This window comes from Eleutherodactylus coqui, chromosome 9 (assembly GCF_035609145.1).
Source record: "Eleutherodactylus coqui strain aEleCoq1 chromosome 9, aEleCoq1.hap1, whole genome shotgun sequence".
Taxonomy (NCBI): Eukaryota; Metazoa; Chordata; class Amphibia; order Anura; family Eleutherodactylidae; genus Eleutherodactylus; species Eleutherodactylus coqui.
The window spans coordinates 62,317,702-62,341,550 of NC_089845.1; the positions used below are offsets into that span (position 1 = coordinate 62,317,702).

Here is a 23,849-nt window from a genome sequence, read left to right on the forward strand (position 1 = left end):
TCAGGGTCTGATGGTTCGCAAGGGGAAGCCACACATGGCACAGAGTATAGTAAATAGGATGTAAATCAGCTATGACAATTATTCTTGTTAAAACTTCTTTTTTCCCTGTAAACATCTGTGACGTATGTTTATTGAAGTTTGTGATAGTTTTGTAAAGTCGATTATAATAATTATCTATGTCTGTACAACTATATTGAAAAGTCACGTGATGCACTTTTCTGTTATGTATATCTTTGTTGGTCACTAATAAAATGTGATTTGATAAAAAAAAAATACCAGCATGTATGTGTAAAAAATGCACAAGAACTGCAGAAACATTCCTAGATTCCCCACTTGGTATAGATATGACGTCTGATATGTGTTTTTAAACTGCAAGCTATCCAGCCAACATTCTGACCGTATTGGTCCATCTGCCACCTGGCTCATGCATCCTGGGTCATTTAAATGTCGGCATTCCAAATGTGATGGGTGTCACAAATATAGATTGTGACAAAAAGTTGAAAACTGACCAAAAATTCTAAAGAAATATGCTTAACACAAAAATGTGATTTATATAATAGGTTATTATCTGATGACACATTTCCTATACAACTCCAGATGAGGTAGGCAAGGAGCTGAAATGTGTTGAGTGGATGAATAAGCAATAGTACTGTGCTCAATTACTTCTGCCATATATCTAGATAGCGCTCAATGGGGCTAGCAGAAGGGGTTGACCCATATGTAATATAGGAAGCATAGCTTTTAAGAGATTGGATTGCACAGTACATAGTGAGAGAAGAGGGAAATTTAGTTTATTCTGGATCTTCAGATGTTAATGGGGAAAAAGAGATTACCATAATTTTTTAAGGCCCAGACGAATTATCAAGAACTCCTACTCCCTGTTATATCATTATAGCTTGCCATGATATATGAGTAATGGTGACTATGGTCTTATTTTTGCAATCATTTGTATTTACAATTAGATATTGGCTCAATATTTATAAATAGTTTCAAAAAAGTTCTATTATGGTTTATCTTCATGAGTGATTTGAGAGTATAAATGAAGAAAAGTTTTCTAGTCTGAGTTTTGATGATCAGGTGTCAGAATTAGAAATATGGCAATACAATTGAAGAAACAATTGTTTACAACAGGGAGAAACAATTAGAACTGAGGCCGGTTTCACAAGGCCGAGAATCTTGTATGCGTTTAATGGGTTGTGAGACTCACAAAACTCGAGCGAATATGAATCCCATTCTTTTGGCATACCCTATCTTTTTACATTCCTTGGAATGCATTGCCAATTGTGTTGAATGGGACAGAAAAACATATCACATGCTGAGGTTTCCCTTTGAAAACAATGGCAAACACTTAGTGATCCTCTAACATGCCTGAAAGTCACGCCAGAGGATGGCTGCTCCACAGAACTGATAGCAGGCATTTTTATCAGAACAACGCCTCGCATTGGTGTGAAAACACATGTTGGTGAGCAAGATATTGGGTCGGGTTTTTCAGTATGATCTCGCACTTGCCAGTATGTAGGTAGCCTTAAGCAAATAAAAAGAATGCATGGCCAGATGGCTTCACATGAATTTTACAGAGCTTCATTCTTTTGTATGCCAGATTGACACTTGAAATTATATGATTTCATGTATAATCAATGTTGCTGACTTCAAATGAGTAAGGCTAGGTTCACACAGGGCGGTTTTAGCCCGTATTTGCTGCGGTCTGCCGTTGCATATCCGCATTGCGGCCAAACCGTTGCGATTGCAGTGCAATGCAGCACAAATGAGTTTGACCAAAATGCTGTTCTCACAGGGCTTTTTTTTTTCCGCTGAGCCGCAATGCGGATAAGCAACCGCGGCGCGGTTCTTAAAGACGCAGCATATCCTATCTTTCAGCGTATCCGCCGCGTTTTTTCCTCCATAGGCCACCATGATAGCAGCAGAAACCGCAATAAAATCAGCAACAGCTTATTGTATTGCGGTTTTGGGCGCGGTTCCGCTGCTTAAATTTTGCAGGAAGTGCTACAGCGGCCATTTTAGCACACTGGCGCCATTTCTGGCGGGACCTCGTGGCAAGCAGCAGCAGCAACCGGGAGCTCCTCCATCTTCCACCACCCGCAACGTGGGCCTAGCGGCAGCATCACCCCCGTCATCCCCGGGGGCACCAGCACCCCAGGCACAGCGTGAGCAGCAGCGGCAGCATCACCACTGGGTGCACCAGCACCACCGGCAACGTAAGGTACCAGGGGGGGCAGCACCACCACCGGCGGCCCCGCTGCCACCACCGCTACTGGCGGCCCCGCTGCCACCACCGCTACTGGCGGGCCCCCTGCCACCACCGCTACTGGCGGCCCCCACTGCCACCACCGCTACTGGCGGCCCCGCTACCACCCCCGCTACTGGCGGGCCCCTGGCCACCACCGCTACTGGCGGGCCCCTGGCCACCACCGCTACTGGCGGGCCCCCGGCCACCACCGCTACTGGCGGGCCCCCTGCCACCACCGATACTGGCGGGCCCCATGCCACCACCGCTACTGGCGGCCCCCTGCACCCGCTGCTGCAGTCGGCGCCGCTGCAGTCGGCACCCATCCACCCACCGCTACAGGCGGCACCCCTGGCACCACCTAACGCTACAGGCGGCACCCCTGCCACCACCGCTACAGGCGGCACCCCTGCCACCACCACTACAGGCGGCACCCCTGCCACCACCACTACAGGCGGCACCCCTGGCACCACCTACCGCTACAGGCGGCACCCCTGCCACCACCGCTACAAGCGGCACCCCAGCCACCACTGCTTCTGGCGGCACCCCTGCCACCACCGCCACAGACGTCCCCCCTGCACACACCGTTGCAGGCGGCCCCCCTGTCACCACCTACCGCTACAGGCGGCACCCCTGGCACCACCTACCGCTACAGGCAGCACCCCTGGCACCACCGCTACAGGCGGCACCCCTGCCACCACCTACCGCTACAGGCGGCACCCCTGCCACCACCTACCACTACAGGTGTCCCCCCAGCAACCACCGCTACAGGCGGCACCCATGCAACCACCGCTGCCAGCACCACTACCAACAGCAACGGAGCCCCAACACACGCCTTATGATGATACCAGCGGCCGAAGGTAAACTTATGCGTGTCGTACACTCATTCCCACATTCATCACACAGCCAGTGCTGCAGGTTATGGATCTGCAAACCTAATTTTTTTTTTTTTTTCAGGCAGGAAGTTCATAGTAATCCACCCAACCTCAGACAAATAGAAGAGATGGCGTGGTACCAGCGCATGGGGATTAACGTCTCGAGAATGATTATGCTGGTGAGTTAACCACGTCTTTCATCCTTCGTCACATATCTGAAGGTGGCGGCGGGTGAGTGTAATTTGTGTCCACACCTCTGCGAGCCACGAGCACAAATACGCAATGGTGCCAGCAGCCTGACGATATGAGGCAATGGCCAAGCCGCCTTTTGGATTGGCCTTTGGTCGCTTAACACAGTGGCAATTTGGCGTTACAAAACTACGGGGAATGGACACTCATGTGAAGTGACGTTCTGCTCGACTGCATGTGCTTATATCCCTTTTCTTGTAGGTTGAAAGTAAGCCCCAAATCTGGGACACAGCCGACGAGTGCTACAGTGACAGAGATGTGAAGGCGGACGCATGGTTATCAGTGTGCTCGGGGATGTATCCGGATTGGGACACTGCCACAGCTGCCCGTCAAAGTGAGATATGTAAGTTTACATTTGTATGTACATAAATTGCTGATTCCCTTGCTATTGCAGCGATGATGTGTCTGATTTACCTGCATTGTTCCTTGCAGCAAAGAGGAGAGAATGAAGAAAGGTAAAATTGGATGGCCTTGAATGTAACATTTTTCTTTACCTTGCAGTGAAAGATGTCAAAAATCGATGGCGGTCTGTCCGCGATCGCTACAAAAAGCATGAAAAGGAGTGCGAAAAGAGTGGCTCTTCTCCCTCAAAAAAGAAATGTCCATATGCTGAAGAGCTGGCGTTTATACGAAGCGGCAGACAACTGCGACCGTAAGTTCTAGCGCCACAGCCTTACTCAAAACTGGTTGTCCAGTCCAAGCAAGTGGGCTTATATACTTGTGTATGGCCATATTAATGCACGATGTACTGTATATTACAAAGTGCATTAATATGGCCATACAGAAGTATATAACCCCACTTGCTTTTACGGGACAACCCCTTTAATATTGTTGTCCTCCTCTACATAATTGTTGTTTTATGTTTCACAGAACCAGCGGTAACGTGCAGCCGTCGCAATCCGCGATGCAAGAAACATCAGAAGAATCGGGCCAGCAGGCCACACAATTGTCTGCTGATATTGAAATAAATGCAGGTACCCCAACCTTGGACGACAGCCGACTAAGTGCACCTGATTCAGACACAAATTGCGTTAGCATTGAAGCGTCGGGACAAACAGCGGCGGCTAGCAGGCCAGGGAACCAAAGGGAGCCCAGTTGTGAGCCAGCCGTACGTAACGTTGTTACCCGGGGACGTAAAAAAAAAAAAGAGCTTGATGCAGCCGAAGAAGCAATGGCACTGTTGCGTCGCGCTGACACGGAAGACCAATGGGATACGATGGGTGCGGCAGTGAGTTATCCGCTGAGCGCCAATGGGCAATATCGCCAGTTATTTATGCTGCTCTCGAGGTCTTTGGGTCTCCACGCCCTCTCGCTGACTCATGCGATATTATAAAGGCAATGAAAAATGCCGCATTTGCTGCCAACCCCCCGTCCTCACGAAACTTGTTTCCATCACAATTTTGCCCTGAACAACCAGACAGGGTTGCAAGGACACCAGGCTATCCGATACAGTATGTTTCACACGATAGTGGTTTCACGGAGAACATGACGAGCGGTTCACCATCACAACAGTCGTTCATGTCACTCATGAACAGCCCTTTGTCACAAACATCACAAAACGCTCCCTCAGTATTTAATTCACCACCGGCCAGTTCGCAAAGAAGTGAAGTCACATACAGGACTTATACGGCACTTCAGTGACCCCTCAGTCATTGTCAGATCACTGCAATGTCGTGTATTTGCTAGGTGAAGTTTGCATCTTCTCAAGAGCCGTTATCGTGTGTTACACTGCATGGGATTGCCTGGTGTCCCCGTAATTACTCTGGAATGCTGAGGGGGAAGATTGTTAAAAAACTGTGTCCTCTAACCGGAGCTCCCTGGCCGGCTGCAACGCGCCCAAATGCCACACATTCCTTTGGCTTTCTTGCGTTAATGAGTACATTATTGTGGGAAAGAAAACAAAGGCATGTATCGTGTATCTACATTTGACCGACTGTGTGCCTTACTTATCACATATTGACTGGCTGCTAGCTGGATGGCTGTCCTCCAAGGTTGGGGTACTGCTAAAGTCTCTGTCATTTGTTATTTATTCTTTTTTAATTTGTTCTTAAAAAATGTAAATGTTGGGATTTCACCCCCTAGATACCCAAAACAGGAGATGTGAGTCGTACGTCTGGTTGAAGTTAGTTTATTTTTGTTCCCTTACTTGAGGCTCGCTATCTCACTTCTCATTGTGGTGGCCCAACTCAGCCAAAATAAACCCCACAAAAATGACGAAACTGTTCTGCCAAATAACTTTGTTTTTATTTAGTAACAACTTGAAAAAGCAGTGCATTAGCACAAGAAACACGATTTTTGTATTGTCCATGTTTGTCATGTCATGCCGCAAATAAACATTTTGCTTGAACTTGGTCTTCATCGTTCTTCTGGAGCTGGTTGCCGGGGGATCAAACTGCGATTAGGGCTGCACACCACCCACACAAGAGTACTGCCATGGCACGGCGCCTTCGGGACTATGGAAGTAGTCAGTGAAGTGTTCGCGTACCTGCACAGCGGTTGCAGCAGGACGTCCAGCACCCCAGTTGATGACCGTGTCAAAGGCAGGGTGGAGTTCTTCCATATCTACCTCGGGGCGATATTCCCAGAGGTAGTTGTGAAGAACACAACATGCCTTGACAAGGTCATCAACTGTGGTAGGGTCTACCATTAGGGTAGTCCCTAGAACCCTCCACTGACTAACCATAATCCCGAAGGCACATTCAACCACTCGACGTGCCCGGCTCAGCCTATAATTAAAAATCCTTTTCCGGGCATTCAGTCCTCTTCGCGGGTATGGGCGCAACAGGTTCGGCATCAACGGGAAAGCCTCATCCGATACCATCACGAAGGGGACTGGATGTGTGGTTCCCGGCAAAGGTTGTGGGGCTGGGAGCGTAATGCCATCTCGGAGAATTTGCATCCCAATCTGTGATGTTCGCAGCACCCGAGAATCCCCAGTACTACCATAGGCGCCGACATCGATGCAAACAAATTTAGAATGTGCATCAGCCACCGCCATCAGGACTACAGTGAAATATTTCTTGCAGTTGTAAAACTTTGAGCCTGAGTGCGGTGGCTGAAGCACACGGACATGTTTGCCATCAACCGCGCCTATGCAGTTAGGAAATTTGGCAACAGTTTGAAAGCCTGCTGCAACACGTTGCCAAGTCTCCTCGGATAGTGAAGGCATCACGATGGGCTGCAACTTCTACCAGATGACGCTGCATGTGCACCTCACAATTTCAGTGATGGTAGATTTACCAACACAAAATTGGAGATGCAGGGATGCATAGCTCTCTCCTGTGGCAAGAAAGCTGAAAAGGAAGCAGAGAAAAAAGGGAAAAGGATTAGTAAAATCAAAAGAACAAAAGTAGCATGTCACATACAGATCCACAGATTACATTTTCAGCATTTTCATTAAATGGAAATATGTGGCCAAAGTGACTGGAACTTCCTTGCTATCTGCATTCCATTACAACAATGATGTTGAATGAAGCATAGACTATTTGTCCATTTTTAGTCTTCATTTATCTGCATCGTACCGTTGCACTACATGGGCACAGTAAAATTGTGAAAAATTAATTTCGCGTCGCCATTCCTATACTCAGTGTTGCTTAGTGGGACAGATGCAAAGCGGCTTTTTTTTGGGGGGGGGGGGGGGGGGTTGTCACCTCCGGTAACTCGGCTCTGAGATCGTGTTGCCACAGGGGTTTGTAATTGTGTTGTCAGATTATTGGGTACAGGTGCACTAGCTAGCAAGGGATTTATATGAAAAATTACAGTTTGCTACGACAACCACCAACTCCAGGAGCTGACTGATGCACCGGTAAAGTACGCCTAGGACTCACACATACGCACATCAACGAGACTGAACTGGCAATGAGTTATGGAGGACTGTGCAAGGGATCTAAGTTCCATCGCGCTCCCAGACGGATACGTGCGTGCCAATACCATGTCAGTGTACAATGCCGTTTTAACCGGTCTCCAGTCAGACTCAATCAGTAAGTAATTGTTACAAAAGGCATATTTTGGTTACTTACCGAAGGGTGATGAGCAGCCTTTCCTCTGCAGTGATCGCCTTTCGCATTCAGGTGTCCTGAAATGTGAGATCCCGGCGCACCAGCTCCAGAAGACGCTCGAAAGCCTCCTGCGGCAGGCGGCAGAACAGGATGAACTTCTCCGGATGGCTAGAGAGAGAAATACAGAGAGAGACAGTGTGAGACTGTGTGTGTGGTGGGCACAGAAAGACAGAGAGAGAGAGAGAGAGAGAGAGAAACAGACAGATAGAGAGGGAAATAAAGAGAGAGAGAGGGAAACATTGGGAGAGAGAGATATACAGAAAGGTAGAGAGAGGGAAAGAAAGAGAGAGAGGGAAAAAGAAGGGAGAGAAATATACAAAAAAGTGAGAAAGAGGGAGAGAAAGAGGACAGACCAAGGGAAAGAGAGAGAGGACAGAGAGAGAGAGAGGACAGAGAGAGAGAGAGAAACAGAGAGATAGAGAGGGAAAGAGAGAGAGAGAGTGGGAAAAAGAAGGGAGAGAGAGAGATATACAGAGACACAAAGAGAGGTAGAGAGAGAGGAAACAGAGAGAGAGAGAGAGAGAGAGAGCGAAACAGTGATTAAATAACATTACTGCTTCAGTAGTGGCGAAGCAAATTTCGGGCAATAATATACGTACTTTTTCAAATCTTGGTAAAGGCTTACAAAGTGCCCCTTCGTCCCACGCTCCATCAACAGGGGATGCACCCAATAGCGCCTGGATCCCCATCCGGTCTGCAACATAAAATTTTCAGCAATACATTAGCCCACTATTCGCAAGTTTAGCAAGTGAAACACACATTTTCATTTCACATATATAGCTGACCTTGTTGGATTTTCCGGCGTGCATCAGCAGTACACATATGAGATATTTTCACCGGTAATATTTCCGGAGATGTATACTGCGGCCACTTTCCATCTTGCTATGTTCTTAGCTCTGCTGCTTTCTGTTCACCACAGTAGCTGCTTTCCCTGAACAAGGGGTCAGTGCTGCTCTGAGTTGGCACAGGGTGTTCCCACTTCCTTCCCTGTTGTGGGGAGGGATCATGACATCACAGGAAGCAGTCGAAATCTGCAGCAAAATCTGCAAGAAAATACGCGACTACACAGCAAATTCCGCTGCGGTATTTTCCGCAGCTTCTTCGAGGCGGATTTTGAGGCGGTTAAACTGCAATAAAATACGCGTATAAAACCGCAACAAAATTAAGGCTGAAAATGCGGATTTGCCGCAGATGCGTCTGGGTTGCGGCAAATACGCAACGGAAAATACGCAGGACTTCCGCAGCAAATCCGCCCAGTGTGAACCTAGGCTAAAACTGCATATTTAAAGATAATATCTAAAAAGGACAAATATCTCACTAATCCTGGGTCTTATCACCTAACTGTATATTGCTCATAAGTGTCAATATAAAAATACAGTATATAGAATAATTCTGGCTACCAAATTAGCTTAATTTCTACCTAACCTGATAGTGGGCCAGCAAAATGAATTTGTTAATGGAGTCAGAAATATAAGGAAGGTTGTGTCAATTCTGGACTGAGTCAGGGTCATGCTGCATTCTTGAACAGGAGCAGGTATATAATAGCTTCTGACACCAAGAAAGCATTTAATAGCTTGGTATACCCCTGGCTCAAGCTAGTATCTGGCAGAACATGGAATAACAGGCAATGTCTGTAATAAAATATCTGCATTGTTCAATAAAGTTGACTTTGATATTCATTAGTTTACTAGATTTTATCTAATAAACAAACTGTTAGTTCAAAGGCAGAAGACAATGTTACCCAATGTCTCCGCTTCCATTTAATCTATTGTAGACATGTGTAAGGGAGAGTACTGGAGGGAGGGTACATTTCACCCAAATGCTTAGCCTGGATGAGATAAAACTCCAGTACAGGACTTCCTTCTGGATCCAACCCTGGTGGACTTCTGCTGTTTTCTGACCATTACTGTTCATTAGTAGAGATGAGCGAGCACCAAAATGGTTGGGTGCTAGTTATTCGGGACGAAATTTTCGCGATGCTCGAGGGTTCTTTTCGAGTAACGAACCCCATTGAAGTCAATGGGCGACCCGAGCATTTTTGTATATCGCCGATGCTCGCTAAGGTTTCCATTTGTGAAAATCTGGGCAATTCAAGAAAGTGATGGGAACGACACAGCAAAGGATAGGGCAGGCGAGGGGCTACATGTTGGGCTGCATCTCAAGTTCCCAGGTCCCACTATTAAGCCACAATAGCGGCAAGAGTGCCCCCCCCCCCTCCCAACAACTTTTACTTCTGAAAAGCCCTCATTAGCAATGCATACCTTAGCTAACCACCACACTACCTCCAACAAAGCACAATTACTGCCTGCATGACACTCTGCTGCCACTTCTCCTGGGTTACATGCTGCCCAACCCCACCCCACCCCCCCGCACGACCCAGTGTCCACAGCGCACACAAAAGTGTCCCTGCGCAGCCTTCAGCTGCCCTCATGCCACATCACCCTCAAGTCTATTTATAAGTGCATCTGCCATGAGGAGGAACCACAGGCACACACTGCAGAGGGTTGGCATGGCTAGGCAGCGACCCTCTGTAAAAGGGGCGGGGCGATAGCCCACAATGCTGTACAGAAGCAATGAGAAATATAATCCTGTGCCACCGCCATCAGGAGCTGCACACGTGGGCATAGCAATGGGGAACCTATGTGCCACACACTATTCATTCTGTCAAGGTGTCTGCATGCCCCAGTCAGACCGCGGTTTTTTATAAATAGTCACAGGCAGGTACAACTCCGCAATGGGAATTCCGTGTGCACCCACAGCATGGGTGGCTCCCTGGAACCCACCGGCTGTACATAAATGTATCCCATTGCAGTGCCCTGGACAGCAGAGCTAACGTCAGATTAAATGCAGGTGGGCTTCGGCCCACACTGCATGCCCCAACCTGCCCGGGGTTTTTAATTCATAGACACAGGCAGGTACAACTCCCTATGGTGAAGTCCCTGTGGACCGACAGCATGGGTGGGTGCCAGGAAGCCACTGGCGGTACATAAATATATCCCATTGCATTGCCCAGCACAGCTGAGGTAATGTCATGTTTAATGCAGGTGGGCTTCGGCCCACACTGCATGCCCCAGTAAGACTGGGGTTCTTTAGAAGTGGACACATGCAGTTACAACTCCCTGTGGACCGACAGCATGGGTGGGTGCCAGGAAGCCACCGGCAGTACATAAATATATCCCATTGCATTGCCCATCACAGCTGAGGTAATGTCATGTTTAATGCAGGTGGGCTTCGGCCCACACTGCATGCCCCAGTCAGACTGGGGTTCTTTAGAAGTGGACACATGCAGTTACAATTCCGTGTGGACCGACAGCATGGGTGGCTCCCTGGAACCCACCGGTGGTACATAAATATATCCCATTGCATTGCCCATCACAGCTGAGGTAATGTCATGTTTAATGCAGGTGGGCTTCGGCCCACACTGCATGCCCCAGTCAGACTGGGGTTCTTTAGAAGTGGACACATGCAGTTACAACTCCCTGTGGACCGACAGCATGGGTGGGTGCCAGGAAGCCACCGGCAGTACATAAATATATCCCATTGCAGTGCCCAGCACAGCTGATGTAACGTCAGCTTTAATGCAGGTGGGCAAAAAATTTATTGGATTACACTGTAGGCGAGGGCCTCAAAAAATTAGTGTACCAACAGTACTAATGTACGTCAGAAAAATTGCCCATGCCCAACCAAGAGGGCAGGTGAAACCCATTATTCGCTTTGGTTAATGTGGCTTAATTTGTAACTAGGCCTGGAGGCAGCCCAGTTAAAATAAAAATTGGTTCAGGTGCAAGTTTCAACGCTTTAATGAGCATTGAAACGTATAAAAATTGTTTACAAAAATTATATGACTGAGCCTTGTGGTCCTAAGAAAAATTGCCCGTGCGGCGTGATTACATGAGGTTTCAGGAGGAGGAGCAGGAGGAGGAGGATGAATATTATACACAGATTGATGAAGCTAAAAGGTCCACGTTTTTGATGGTGATAGAGAACAATGCTTCCATCCGCGGGTGCAGCCTACGTATTGTTTAGGTAACGCTGCTGTCCGCTGGTGGAGAAGAGAAGTCTGGGGAAATCCAGGCTTTGTTCATCTTGATGAGTGTAAGCCTGTCGGCACTGTCGGTTGACAGGCGGGTACGCTTATCTGTGATGATTCCCCCAGCCGCACTAAACACCCTCTCTGACAAGACGCTAGCCGCAGGACAAGCAAGCACCTTCAGGGCATACAGTGCGAGTTCAGGCCATGTGTCCAGCTTCGACACCCAGTAGTTGTAGGGGGCAGAGGCGTCACCGAGGACGGTCGTGCGATCGGCTACGTACTCCCTCACCATCCTTTTACAGTGCTCCCGCCGACTCAGCCTTGACTGGGGAGCGGTGACACAGTCTTGCTGGGGAGCCAGAAAGCTGTCAAAGGCCTTAGAGAGTGTTCCCCTGCCTGTGCTGTACATGCTGCCTGATCTCCGCGCCTCCCCTGCTACCTGGCCCTCGGAACTGCGACTTCGGCCACTAGCGCTGTCGGATGGGAATTTTACCATCAGTTTGTCCGCCAGGGTCCTGTGGTATAGCATCACTCTCGAACCCCTTTCCTCTTCGGGTATGAGAGTGGAAAGTTTCTCCTTATACCGTGGGTCGAGCAGTGTGTACACGCAGTAATCCGTAGTGGCCAGAATGCGTGTAATGCGAGGGTCACGAGAAAGGCATCCTAACATGAAGTCAGCCATGTGTGCCAGGGTACCTGTACGCAACACATGGCTGTCCTCACTAGGAAGATCACTTTCAGGATCCTCCTCCTCCTCAGGCCATACACGCTGAAAGGATGACAGGAAAGCAGCATGGGTACCCTCAGCAGTGGGCCAAGCTGTCTCTTCCCCCTGGCAGATGTCTGCCAACCAGGCCCACTCTTCTGTAAAGAATTGAGGAGGCTGACTCCCACTGCGCCGCCCATGTTGGAGTTGGTATTCCACTAAGGCTCTACCCTGCTCATAGAGCCTGGCCAACATATGGAGCGTAGAGTTCCACCGTGTGGGCACGTCGCACAGCAGCCGGTGCACTGGCAGATGAAACCGATGTTGCAGGGTGCGCAGGGTGGCAGCGTCCGTGTGGGACATGCGGAAATGTGCGCAGAGCCGGCGCACCTTTCCGAGCAGGTCTGACAAGCGTGGGTAGCTTTTCAGAAAGCGCTGAACCACCAAATTAAAGACGTGGGCCAGGCATGGCATGTGCGTGAGGCTGCCGAACTGCAGAGCCGCCACCAGGTTACGGCCGTTGTCACACCTGACCATGCCCGGTTGGAGGCTCAGCGGCGCAAGCCAGCGGTCGGTCTGCTCTGTCAGACCCTGCAGCAGTTCGTGGGCCGTGTGCCTCTTCTCTCCTAAGCTGAGTAGTTTCAGCACGGCCTACTGATGCTTGCCCATCGCTGTGCTGCCGTGCCGCGCGACACCGACTGCTGGCGACGTGCTGCTGCTGTCACATCTTGATTGCGAGACAGAGGTTGCGTAGGAGGAGGAGGAGGAGGGTGGTTTAGTGGAGGAACCATACACCGCCGCAGATACCACCACCAAGCTGGGGCCCGCAATTCTGGGGATGGGTAGGATGTGAGCGGTCCCAGGCTCTGACTCTGTCCCAGCCTCCACTAAATTCACCCAGTGCGCCGTCAGGGAGATATAGTGGCCCTGCCCGCCTGTGCTTGTCCACGTGTCCGTTGTTAAGTGGACCTTGGCAGTAACCGCGTTGGTAACGGCGCGTACAATGTTGCGGGAGACGTGGTCGTGCAGGGCTGGGACGGCACATCGGGAAAAGTAGTGGCGACTGGGAACTGAGTAGCGCGGGGCCGCCACCGCCATCATACCTTTGAAAGCCTCCGTTTCCACAACCCTATACGGCAGCATTTCCAGGCTGATAAATTTGGCTATGTGCACGTTTAACGCTTGAGCGTGCGGGTGCGTGGCGGCGTACTTGCGCTTGCACTCCAACACTTGCGCTAGTGACGGCTGGACGGTGCGCTGAGAGACATTGGTGGATGGGGCCGAGGTGAGCGGAGTTGAGGGTGTGGGTGCAGGCAGGAGACGGTAGTGCCTGTGTCCTGAGAGGGGGGTTGGATCTCAGTGGCAGGTTGGGGCACAGGGGGAGAGGCAGCGGTGCAAACCGGACGCGGTGAACAGCCTTCGTCCCACCTTGTGGGGTGCTTGGCCATCATATGTCTGCGCATGCTGGTGGTGGTGAGGCTGGTGGTGGTGGCTCCCCGGCTGATCTTGGCGCGACAAAGGTTGCACACCACTGTTCGTCGGTCGTCTGCACTCTCAGTGAAAAACAGCCAAACCTTTGAGCACCTCGGCCTCTGCAGGGTGGCATGGCGCGAGGGGGCGCTTTGGGAAACAGTTGGTGGATTATTCGGTCTGGCCCTGCCTCTACCCCTGGCCATCGCACTGCCTCTTCCAACCTGCCCTGCTGCTGCACTTGCCTCCCCCTCTGAAGACCTGTCCTCAGTAGGCGTAGCAAATCAGGTGGGGTCAGTCACCTCATCGTCCTGCTGCTCTTCCTCCGAATCCTCTGTGTGCTCCTCCCTCGGACTTACTCCAATTACTACTACCTGAGTGATAGACAACTGTGTCTCATCGTCATCGTCCTCCTCACCCACTGAAAGCTCTTGAGACAGTTGCCGGAAGTCCCCAGCCTCATCCCCCGGACCCCGGGAACTTTCCAAAGGTTGGGCATCGGTCACGACAAACTCCTCCAGTGGGAGAGGATTCGGAACCATTGCTGCCCATTCTGGGCAGGGGCCCGAGAACAGTTCCTGGGAGTCTGCCTGCTCCTCAGAATGTGTCATTGTAATGGCGTGAGGAGGCTGGGAGGAAGGAGGAGCAGCAGCCAGAGGATTCAGAGTTGCAGCAGTGGACGGCGCAGAATTCTGGGTGGTCGTTAGATTGCTGGATGCACTTTCTGCCATCCACGACAGGACCTGCTCACACTGCTCATTTTCTAATAAAGGTCTACCGCGTGGACCCATTAATTGTGAGATGAATGTGGGGACGCCAGAAACGTGCCTCTCTCCTAATCCCGCAGCAGTCGGCTGCGATACACCTGGATCAGGAGCTCGGCCTGTGCCCACACCCTGACTTGGGCCTCCGCGTCCTCACCCGCGTCCACGTCCTCTAGGCCTACCCCTACCCCTCAGCATGCTGTATTACCAGTAGTGCAGAAACAGAATGCTGTAATTAAATGTGCCGCTTATTGGCCTGTGGTTGGAGGCTGACTTCGCTTATGGAACGCACAGCAGAGGCAGGAAAGAATTTTGCGCAAGCCTGCTGTAACACTTAGCCGGCTGCGTATGAATTAGGACAACTACCCCCAGCAGAGACGCAGTACAGTCAGGACGGTCACAGGCAGCCCAAATAGATTTTTTCTCCCAAATTTTTTTGGAAAAGCCCACTGCCTATATAGACTGGATATGTCTTTCACTGTCCCTGCCTCACCACTACTACTGGCCGTGGACTATGTAAAATTACTGCAGGACGCAATGCTCTGGACGCAATGCTCTGTACGGCCGATATACAAAAAAAAAAAAAAAAAGTGCAACACTTCAAAAAGCAGCCTCAACAGTACTGCACACGGTCAGATGTGGCCCTAAGAAGGACCGTTGTGGTTCTTGAATCCTAAAATCAATCCTAACACTCTCCCTATAGCAGCTCCGGCATCAGCAGCACTTTCCCTGATCTCTGTCAGAATGCATCTGTGGCGAGCCGCGGGAGGGGCCGCTTTATATACTCGGGTGACACCTGATCTCGCGAGCCACTCACTGCAGGGGGGTGGTATAGGGCTTGAACGTCGCAGGGGGAAGTTGTAATGCCTTCCCTGTCTTTCTATTGGCCAGAAAAGCGCACTAGAGATGAGCGAGCGTACTCGGAAAAGCACTACTCGCTCGAGTAATTTGCTTTATCCGAGTATCGCTGTGCTCGTCCCTGAAGATTCGGATGCCGCTGCGGCTGACAGGTGAGTCGCAGCGGGGAGCAGGGGAGAGCGGGCGGGAGAGAGGGAAAGAAAGATCTCCCCTCCGTTCCTCCCCGCTCTCCCCTGCAGCTCCCCACTCCGTGCCGGCTCCCGAATTTTCAGGGACAAGCACAGCGATACTCGGATAAAGCAAATTACTCGAGCGAGTAGTGCTTTTCCGAGTACGCTCGCTCATCTCTAGCGCTAACGTCTCAGAGATGAAAGTGAAAGTAACTCGAACATCTCGTGGTACTCGCCTCTAGTAACGAGCATCTCGAACACGCTAATACTTGAACGAGTGCGTTCGCTCATCTCTATTCATTAGTAGTAAGTGGGAAAACTGCTGTTTAGTTAGTGCCTTGATGGGCCAGTGTTTGTTTTGCTGATTGGACGAAGGGTATTTACTGCCAGTGGCTGTTGATTTCTACTGAGTTTTCTGCTATTTCTGAACATTCAAGAAAATAAAGTGATTCACACTGGTACATGGACTGAGTGTGCCGCTGTGTCAGCGCTGACCCCACCCCCCATGCAGACATTGCCACACTATGTATAGAACCACTGGCCCTTGCATTAATGCACATTAAAAACATTAGGAGTATTAAGATTAACAATTGTGAAGCAACATCTGCAATGTTTGCTGATGTTTTTAGACAATGCCTACAGTAATCTTCCAATCAAGCAATACTTTATATGAATCAGTGTTAGGATTTAAAATGTACAAAAATAAGTTCAAAGTGTGAGGGCTCGAACCCAGGACCCCCTGCGCTCCAGGGAACAGCTATCCCTGATGAGCTATCCAACCATCTGGACATCTCCCCTGCAAACTGTGATCTACCATTACTGACTCTTGACTAATCCTGACTACGCTATCTGTCTGCATCTCTAGAATTATCAAACATAAAAGTCTTCCCCTGCATCACAACTCTCAGCCATGCAGGACATAAATTAACCTAAATCAGCTGTAAACCCCGTAACCTTCTCTTTACATGTTGAAACTGCATCCATGTTTTTTGTATATCCACTAAATAACTGAGACTCCAAACCAGATCCAGACCGCTTACACAAAGTGTAAAATCCATGCAAGATGATTGAAAATAGCAAAAAATCTGATTAAATATCTGGACGTACATTTTGGATATACAATGCAGATAATTTACAGAAATAGTTTTTTGTCCACTTTTTGCCATGGTTAAAAAAAAGGTGTAGAGGAGGAAGAACAGGAGGAGGAGAAGAAAGAGGAGTGGATAATATAGGAAGAGGAGGTAGAAGATGATGAGGTGCTTGACCTAACACGAACAGGCAGGGAGAATCATCATAGCAATTCTCAGGGGAATGAGAAAAAAATGGACATTGCCGGGCAGCACCCTGGGAAAACAGGGAAAAGGGTGGTACAGAAAAACAAAAGGGAGGTACTGCCTCCATCGGCTACTCCGGGTCGCAGCAGTACCAACATCAAGCCCACAGCTGGGTCTGCGGACAGGATTTGTGCAGCCTGCGCATTTTTTAAAAGAGCACGTGATGACTCCCCATAGGGGGGCCTAACTATGAACGGTCATCCTATAGCTGTCTTTCCGGATTGTTCAGTGAATATACAAAAAACATGCCGGTGGTTTCATGATGTTAAGAGAAGGTTACGGAATTTACAGCTGCCTTAGGCTACTTTATATCCTGCATGGCTGAGAGTTGTGATGCAGGGGAGATTTTTATCTTTGATAATTCTAGAGATGCCGCCTCCTAGATTGATAAACATGAACAATATTTATATAACAGTAATAAGTAGTCCTTCATTAGTGGATTATTGCTAGAGTATTTGACCACTCGAAATCAGATAATTTGCTAGATCGGTGGGAGGTTCTTGGGTACTGCTCCTTATTATTAGAAACATTAGTGTGCTATTTTTTATACCATTATCATTACACTTATGTGATTAGAGCCCCATGGGATATGGGAATGTGTCATGGGGTTGGGTGTGGCAGGCATTTTTTTTTCTCTCCACTCCTTTTTATTGTGGATTGGAGAGATTGTGATTTGTTTAAATATAGTTATGATTAATTGTGTTCTATGTATATTATGCTTCTACATGTATAAATGTGCATAAATTAATGGGTGATTGTATTGAAAAATATAACACATAAAAATCATCTGATTTAAAAAAATGGATGGTTGCTGTGTAATCTTTTGCATTAAGTTGTATGCTATATATTTTAATTGCTTTGCATCAAGTTTGTTGTGCGTTATAACGTATATATTCAGTCTTTTGCATCAAATTGGTTGTTTGCTTTTTGTTACGCCTATTGTTTTGCAAACATCATATGTTGTTGCTTAGCCCTTTTGGCTTTGGCATAGTTTTCCTAATATTAGGATGGAAAAAATAGGCAAAAACGATATAAAATTTTAAGACAGTGTAAAATGTGTTACATCTGTGACTTCCTTTATTAGTTCCAATTGAGAAATCTGATGCAAAACATTTATATAGGAGTTGGTTATGCACACCTTTGGATTTGTACAAAATGTTTCCTGAAGAAGGCAAACAATTATCAATCTGTCACATTTATCAAATAATCCATTACCAGGAACAACACAGTTAAATTCCTCTTATTATATCAAATGGATAAAAGATTTAGCACAAACAACTCACATTTAATTTATATGGAAAAGAAAATACTAAAGAGTTTGGTATTATCCATTCTTGCATTAAATCACAATTTATGATTTGGAAAATGCTTTTTAGAGTCTGCCAGGCTAATAACATTAAGTTAAAAAACTGTGACTAATGTCAATGTCAATGGTATTAGATTTACAAATGTCAAGAACAGATGCTCCAAATGTAATTGGATCAATGCTGGTTTGTGGAATTTAAGTGGTTGAGGCCTGCCATTCAAAAATTGTTGCATGACATCTATAGCTTTATTTTCAAAATGGGCCTAAGACTTGAGCGTTATCCCTGGATGTTGGTCCTTAGTGCAGACCTAGAAAGCTACTCTTGTAGCTTGAATGATAAAAGCATAATACATCCTATATTGTTGGCAGCTAAAGAAAGCCATAAGGAACGATTTGATCTCTAAAAACCCACCTATATCATCTTAATTTATGAAGATATTGTAACTTTTCTTCACAATGGAGTGTTGAATGTACACATGCGAAGTCATCAAAAAAGGAAAAGATGGGATAAAATCATTAGTTGCTTATTTGAGAGACATGAAATGAATCATTTAATTTTTAGCTCTATGCAGGGGTTGGATGGGAAATTAGATAATGATTAGAAACAATGCATATTATCACCTGGCTGTGATGGTTTTAATGGGTTTGCATCTTTAAAAGTCTGTAAATGATGGTAATAATAACAGTAATGTCTACTGTGTCATAAACATAATATACATTTGTAAGCCTACTATAGAATATATTCTTCATGGAAGTTGGTTTAATGTGAGTCAACATTTTTTGCAGGTTTTGAATAATTCATTTTAAGACTTTCCTTTGAAAAAATACTGAAAGTTCTTAAGTACTTAGAAAGGTCTCTTTGGCAGCACATTAGGTGGATCAAGATAATTCCACTATTACAGATGAATATTATCTCAATTTTTGCTAATAAGAGACATTTCGAATATGTGACTTCTAATAATCTTGGAATGAAAGGTATGTCAATGAAGGTTAAGTATGTAACAATAGATTTTACTTTTGCAATATCGAGTTATAAAAAAGTCCCATTTATAGCTGAGTGTTGCCAAGCAAATACTAGAGCATGGAAAAATAGCACTTAAATGAAAAGAACATTTCGACATACACAATATCACAATGGGTAATCCTCAAAGAGGCAAGAAAGAACCTGTCAGGAACTCTGTCCATTCGGACTTGACTCTGAACTTTCCAACCGTGCATTGCAGCCTTGGCCATTATGGGACTCATTCTTGTCTGTTCTAGCCTTGCTCTAACATCTGTTTTCTGCATCCAGTAATTGGCTGATTGATTTCAATTGCTCTGTGGCCAATTACAGTAATTTCTGGACTATTTAACCCCTTAAGAACATGGCCTATTTTGTGCAAGAGGAAATGATTTATGGGGGATTTACATCCCCACTTTTCAAAAGCAATAACTTTTTTTAAAAATTTCCCATCGATATGGCCATGAATGCAAATGGGTAGTTTTTATTGGTACCATATTTTAGGTTCATGCAATGTTTTATAAAACATTCCTTAATTTTTTTTAGAGGGTGGGGAGAAAAAACACCAATTTCGTCATTTTTTTTAGCAGCGTTAGGCCTCATTCAGATGAATGTTTGCTTGCAGCTATTTAGCCAAGAGAAAAACTTGCGACTAAAAATCGCCAAATCGCCAGAAATTTTCAGCATCAAAATATAGGCCATGACTTAGGGAGCTCTCATAGATTACTATGGGAGCTGAAAAAAGGGTGGGAGATGGAGTGTACCTGAGTTCAGCATGCGTTGAAAAAGAACGCTGGCTCTATTTAGCTATTTAAACTAAAAAGAGCCATTCTGACGACCGGCGCTGCAGCATCTTTTTTGCACGATGCGTCTGTGTAAATGGATAAGAAAACGGTAATTCGTATTGAAATTAGATCATGGTAATGCAACATTGCTACGATTTTTCGATGTGATGCAACCTGCATGAAAACGCATCACTGGTGTAAAAGAAGTCCTAATCATACAGCTTAAGGGCTTAGTCACACGGGCGCATCGGCGCCCGTGTTACTGCAGGAGGAAGACGGCTGCACTTCAGGATGGACGTCTCTCTGCAGCGCCGGAAGAAAGAACATGTGACCGGCTTCATTGGCAGTCATGTGTTCTTTCTTCGACGCTGCAGGGAGTCGTGCGTCCTGAAGTGCGGCCGTCTTCTTCCTGCAGTAAGTTCTCAATCACTCGGGTGCGTCGGTGCGCCTGTGTGACTAAGCCCTTAATGACATGATACATGTGTGCTGCAGATTCGCGCATTTACTATGATACCAAAATTATATACTTTTTCAGTTTTTACTCAATAAAAACCTTTTTATTTTAGAAAAATTTTTTTGTATTGCTGCATTAAAACTCCCAGAATTTTTTTTAGAATTTTCTATCAATGGAGCTCCAAAAGGGCTTGTTTTTTTAACATGTAGAGCTGTAGTTTTTTTGGTACCATGTTTAGGCGCATATGGCTTTTTTGATCACTTTTATTGAAGTTCTGGAAGGCAAGATGAACAAAATGAGCATTCTGGCTCCTTTTTTTACTTAGTTTTTTTTTTAGTTTTTGCATTGCAGGATAAATAGTGTGTACAATTAAGGCCCAATGTTCATGGATGGATTTTTGCTATGGAATTCGCAACTAGACACTCGCTGCGAACTCCATAGCAGTGTTCGTCCGTAGCATGCTATGTTAAAAGATTCTTCCATGCCAACGAGCAGAAGTCAACTGCAATTTTCCACTCGCAGGGGAAATCGCAGCATGCTCTATTTGGTGTGGAAAATCACCCGGACAGCTTTACCCGAAGGTCGTTTCATGTAAAAGGTGCAAATGGACCCTTAGCCATGAAGAAGGAGGTGGAACATTAGTAGGAAAAAGGTTTAACACTAGAACCGCCATGGGGACAGATCTGTCCCCTTTCAAATTTGTTCTTCTCGGCGTTTGTTTAATATTTGATGCAGCAGGCTAGTTTTTTTGTGACTTTTCATCATTTAGCATCTACATCACTTTCCCCAGAAATTTTAGTCAGGGGGTCAACCCCCCTTGAAAAAAATCTGCTTTTACCTAGAACCGCCATGGGGACACTTTTGTCCTCTTGACAGTAATATCGCATTGTTTGGGATTTAATCTTGGTTTTAACTACATTTTTTGTTAGATTTCATTGTTTTTTGATGCTATGATAACTTTTGGTCTCAAATACCACTAATTGGAAGAACAAGCAAGGTGCAAGTTAGGCAAACCATACAGCATAAACATTTTTTTCTATGAACTATAATAACTTTTGTCATTTGTATGGTTTCTCTAGCTGAGCGATGGGTGTGTTGTGTGTTACACTATAGCTTATCAACAGAGAGGACTGACATTCACAGAGATTGTTGCTGCATTGAATAACCTCTCTGCAAATGAATCTGAGGATGAGCTAGTTGACTCTTCTAGTGACGATGAAGAACTATAGTTGCTCATCTCAAGTTTTGACACAAGGGGCAGCAAGGCCCTCAAGTGGGATACCAGTGCCTGTTTGGGGATGCCGCAGTCACAGACATGCCGAAGATGACACAACTTCCCTCAAGCAGCAGCCTACTGTGACTACATGTGATCACGGGCAGGTCCAGATCTGTGGGCAAGGTGTCAGTCATGGCTGGAGGTGCACTCGCCAAGCCAGTAGTATGGAGGAGAAAGAGGGCTCAGTCCACCACCTTGGTGATGATGCAGATAAAGATGGAGCAGTAGGCGAGCAACCTGACTGTGATGCTGTCGTTCCATGTGGACACCTGTTTAAACTCCCTGTTTGTGAAATAATCGTGGCACCGGATGGCACTCAGTAGACTGTTCAAGCTGTAGTGATGCTTCATCTAGCCAACGGGGTGAACAGAATGTTTTCAGAGATCCCCCTGGCCCCACCCCTCAGGCAAAGCGTTATTTTGACAACACACCTGTCAGTGCTTGGAGGTTGATATCTGAAAATATCCTGAAACATATTGTGACATGTACTCAATTAAAAGCACGCCGTGTTTTAGAAAGTAATGATTGGTCAATCACCATTGAGGAACTAGAAGCATTTCTATGAATAATGTACATTAGGAGAGCCATTGGTGCAAAGGGTCTGGAGGTGGATTCTCTGTGGTCTGAAAAATGGGGAACTCCATGTGTCAGAGAGATTTTTACGATTTGAAGTTCGATCAACCAGATCTCAGAGAATGACTGATGATAAGTTTGCCTTGATATCTGAAGTTTGGTATGATTTTCTTTTCCAATGCTCAATGTTGCTACATACCAGGTCCTTATGTTACCATTCATGAGCAACTTTTTCCATCTAAATGTCGATGTAGATTTACATAATTCATGGCATCCAAGCCAGATAAGTATGGCCAAAAATTTTGGATGGCTGTAGACAAAGATTCTGAGTATCTACTAAATGCATTCCCTTATCTCGGGAAGGGCACGACTTGGGTTGACAATGAGCATCTTGCCAACTTCTTTGTAAAGACGTTGATTAGCCCTTACTTTGGTAAACTAAGAACAGAAAAAAGGTCTGGCGCTCCCAGGAAACAATCCGTATGGAACAATGCAGTGAACTTTCAAAGTTGAAAAATTCTTTATTGCAAACTATGTCCGACGCGTTTCGTTGCGTTACCGCGACTTCTTCAGGTTACAAGCATGCTGACAATCATGATTTAAATACAGATATTAGGTAAGACTTACCCTAACTAAAACCAATGGTATGCGGCTAATCATGTTGGTGAATGAGCTCCATTGTCCTTCCGGAGCAGCAGAGGGAAACATCTGCACATCCGGGTCCGATGACTTCCGGGACTCTCAGTGTGTCGTACTTCCGGCGGAGGAATGTTCCGCTGTATAGATCATGTGACGGTTATCATCACCTGATCCCCCGCTGTTTCTGGGTTCCGAGTGTGACGTATAACGTCACGACGTTCTATTGGAACGCAGATAGCCAAGGCAATGGAGCGCATATTTATCTCCGGCGTTATACGTCACACTCTGAACCCAGAAACAGCGGGGGATCAGGTGATGATAACCGTCACATGATCTATACAGCGGAACATTTCTCCGCCAGAAGTACGACACACCGAGAGTCCCGGAAGTCATCTTCGGACCCGGATGTGCAGATGTTTCCCTCTGCAGCTCCGGAAGGACAATGGAGCCCATTCACCAACATGATTAGCCGCATACCATTGGTTTTAGTTAGGGTAAGTCTTACCTAATATCTGTATTTAAATCATGATTGTCAGCGTGCTTGTAATCTGAAGAAGTCGCGGTAACGCAACGAAACGCGTCAGACATAGTTTGCAATAAAGAATTTTTCAACTTTGAAAGTTCACTGCATTGTTCCATATGGATTGTTTCCTGGGAGCGCCAGACATTTTTCTGTTCTTAGTTTACCATTTATGGTCGCATCCCCTCCCAGGGATATGACAAGTCGTGGCCCGCTCCCCTCCTTCCCGCCATAGGACAAAGGTCAGAAAACCAGAACGTGGACCTCAATTTTTGGATTCAAAGCCCACTAGGATGTAAAGGTGGAAGGTGCGTGGCCCTTCACCAGGGCTTTCCCACCTACACCGGGTAAGTCCCATTTCATACCAAATTAGGTACTTATTGTCTGAATATAAGTTATAGTGGGCTGGAGCGCTGTCCTTCACCAGTTCTTCCTTACTTTGGTAAAGGTAGAAATGTAACTTGTGATAATTTCTTCATGTCTGTTGCCATTGCTGAGTATTTAAAGGAGAAGTCTGTAAGTATAGTTGGCAAT

General features: G+C 46.7%; 1 pseudogene; it reads right to left on the reverse strand.

Moving 5' to 3' along the window:
- Positions 1 to 5,728: 5,728 nt before the first annotated feature.
- Positions 5,729 to 8,232, reverse strand: LOC136578788 (uncharacterized; annotated as a pseudogene).
- Between the last annotated feature and the right edge of the window lie 15,617 nt (positions 8,233 to 23,849).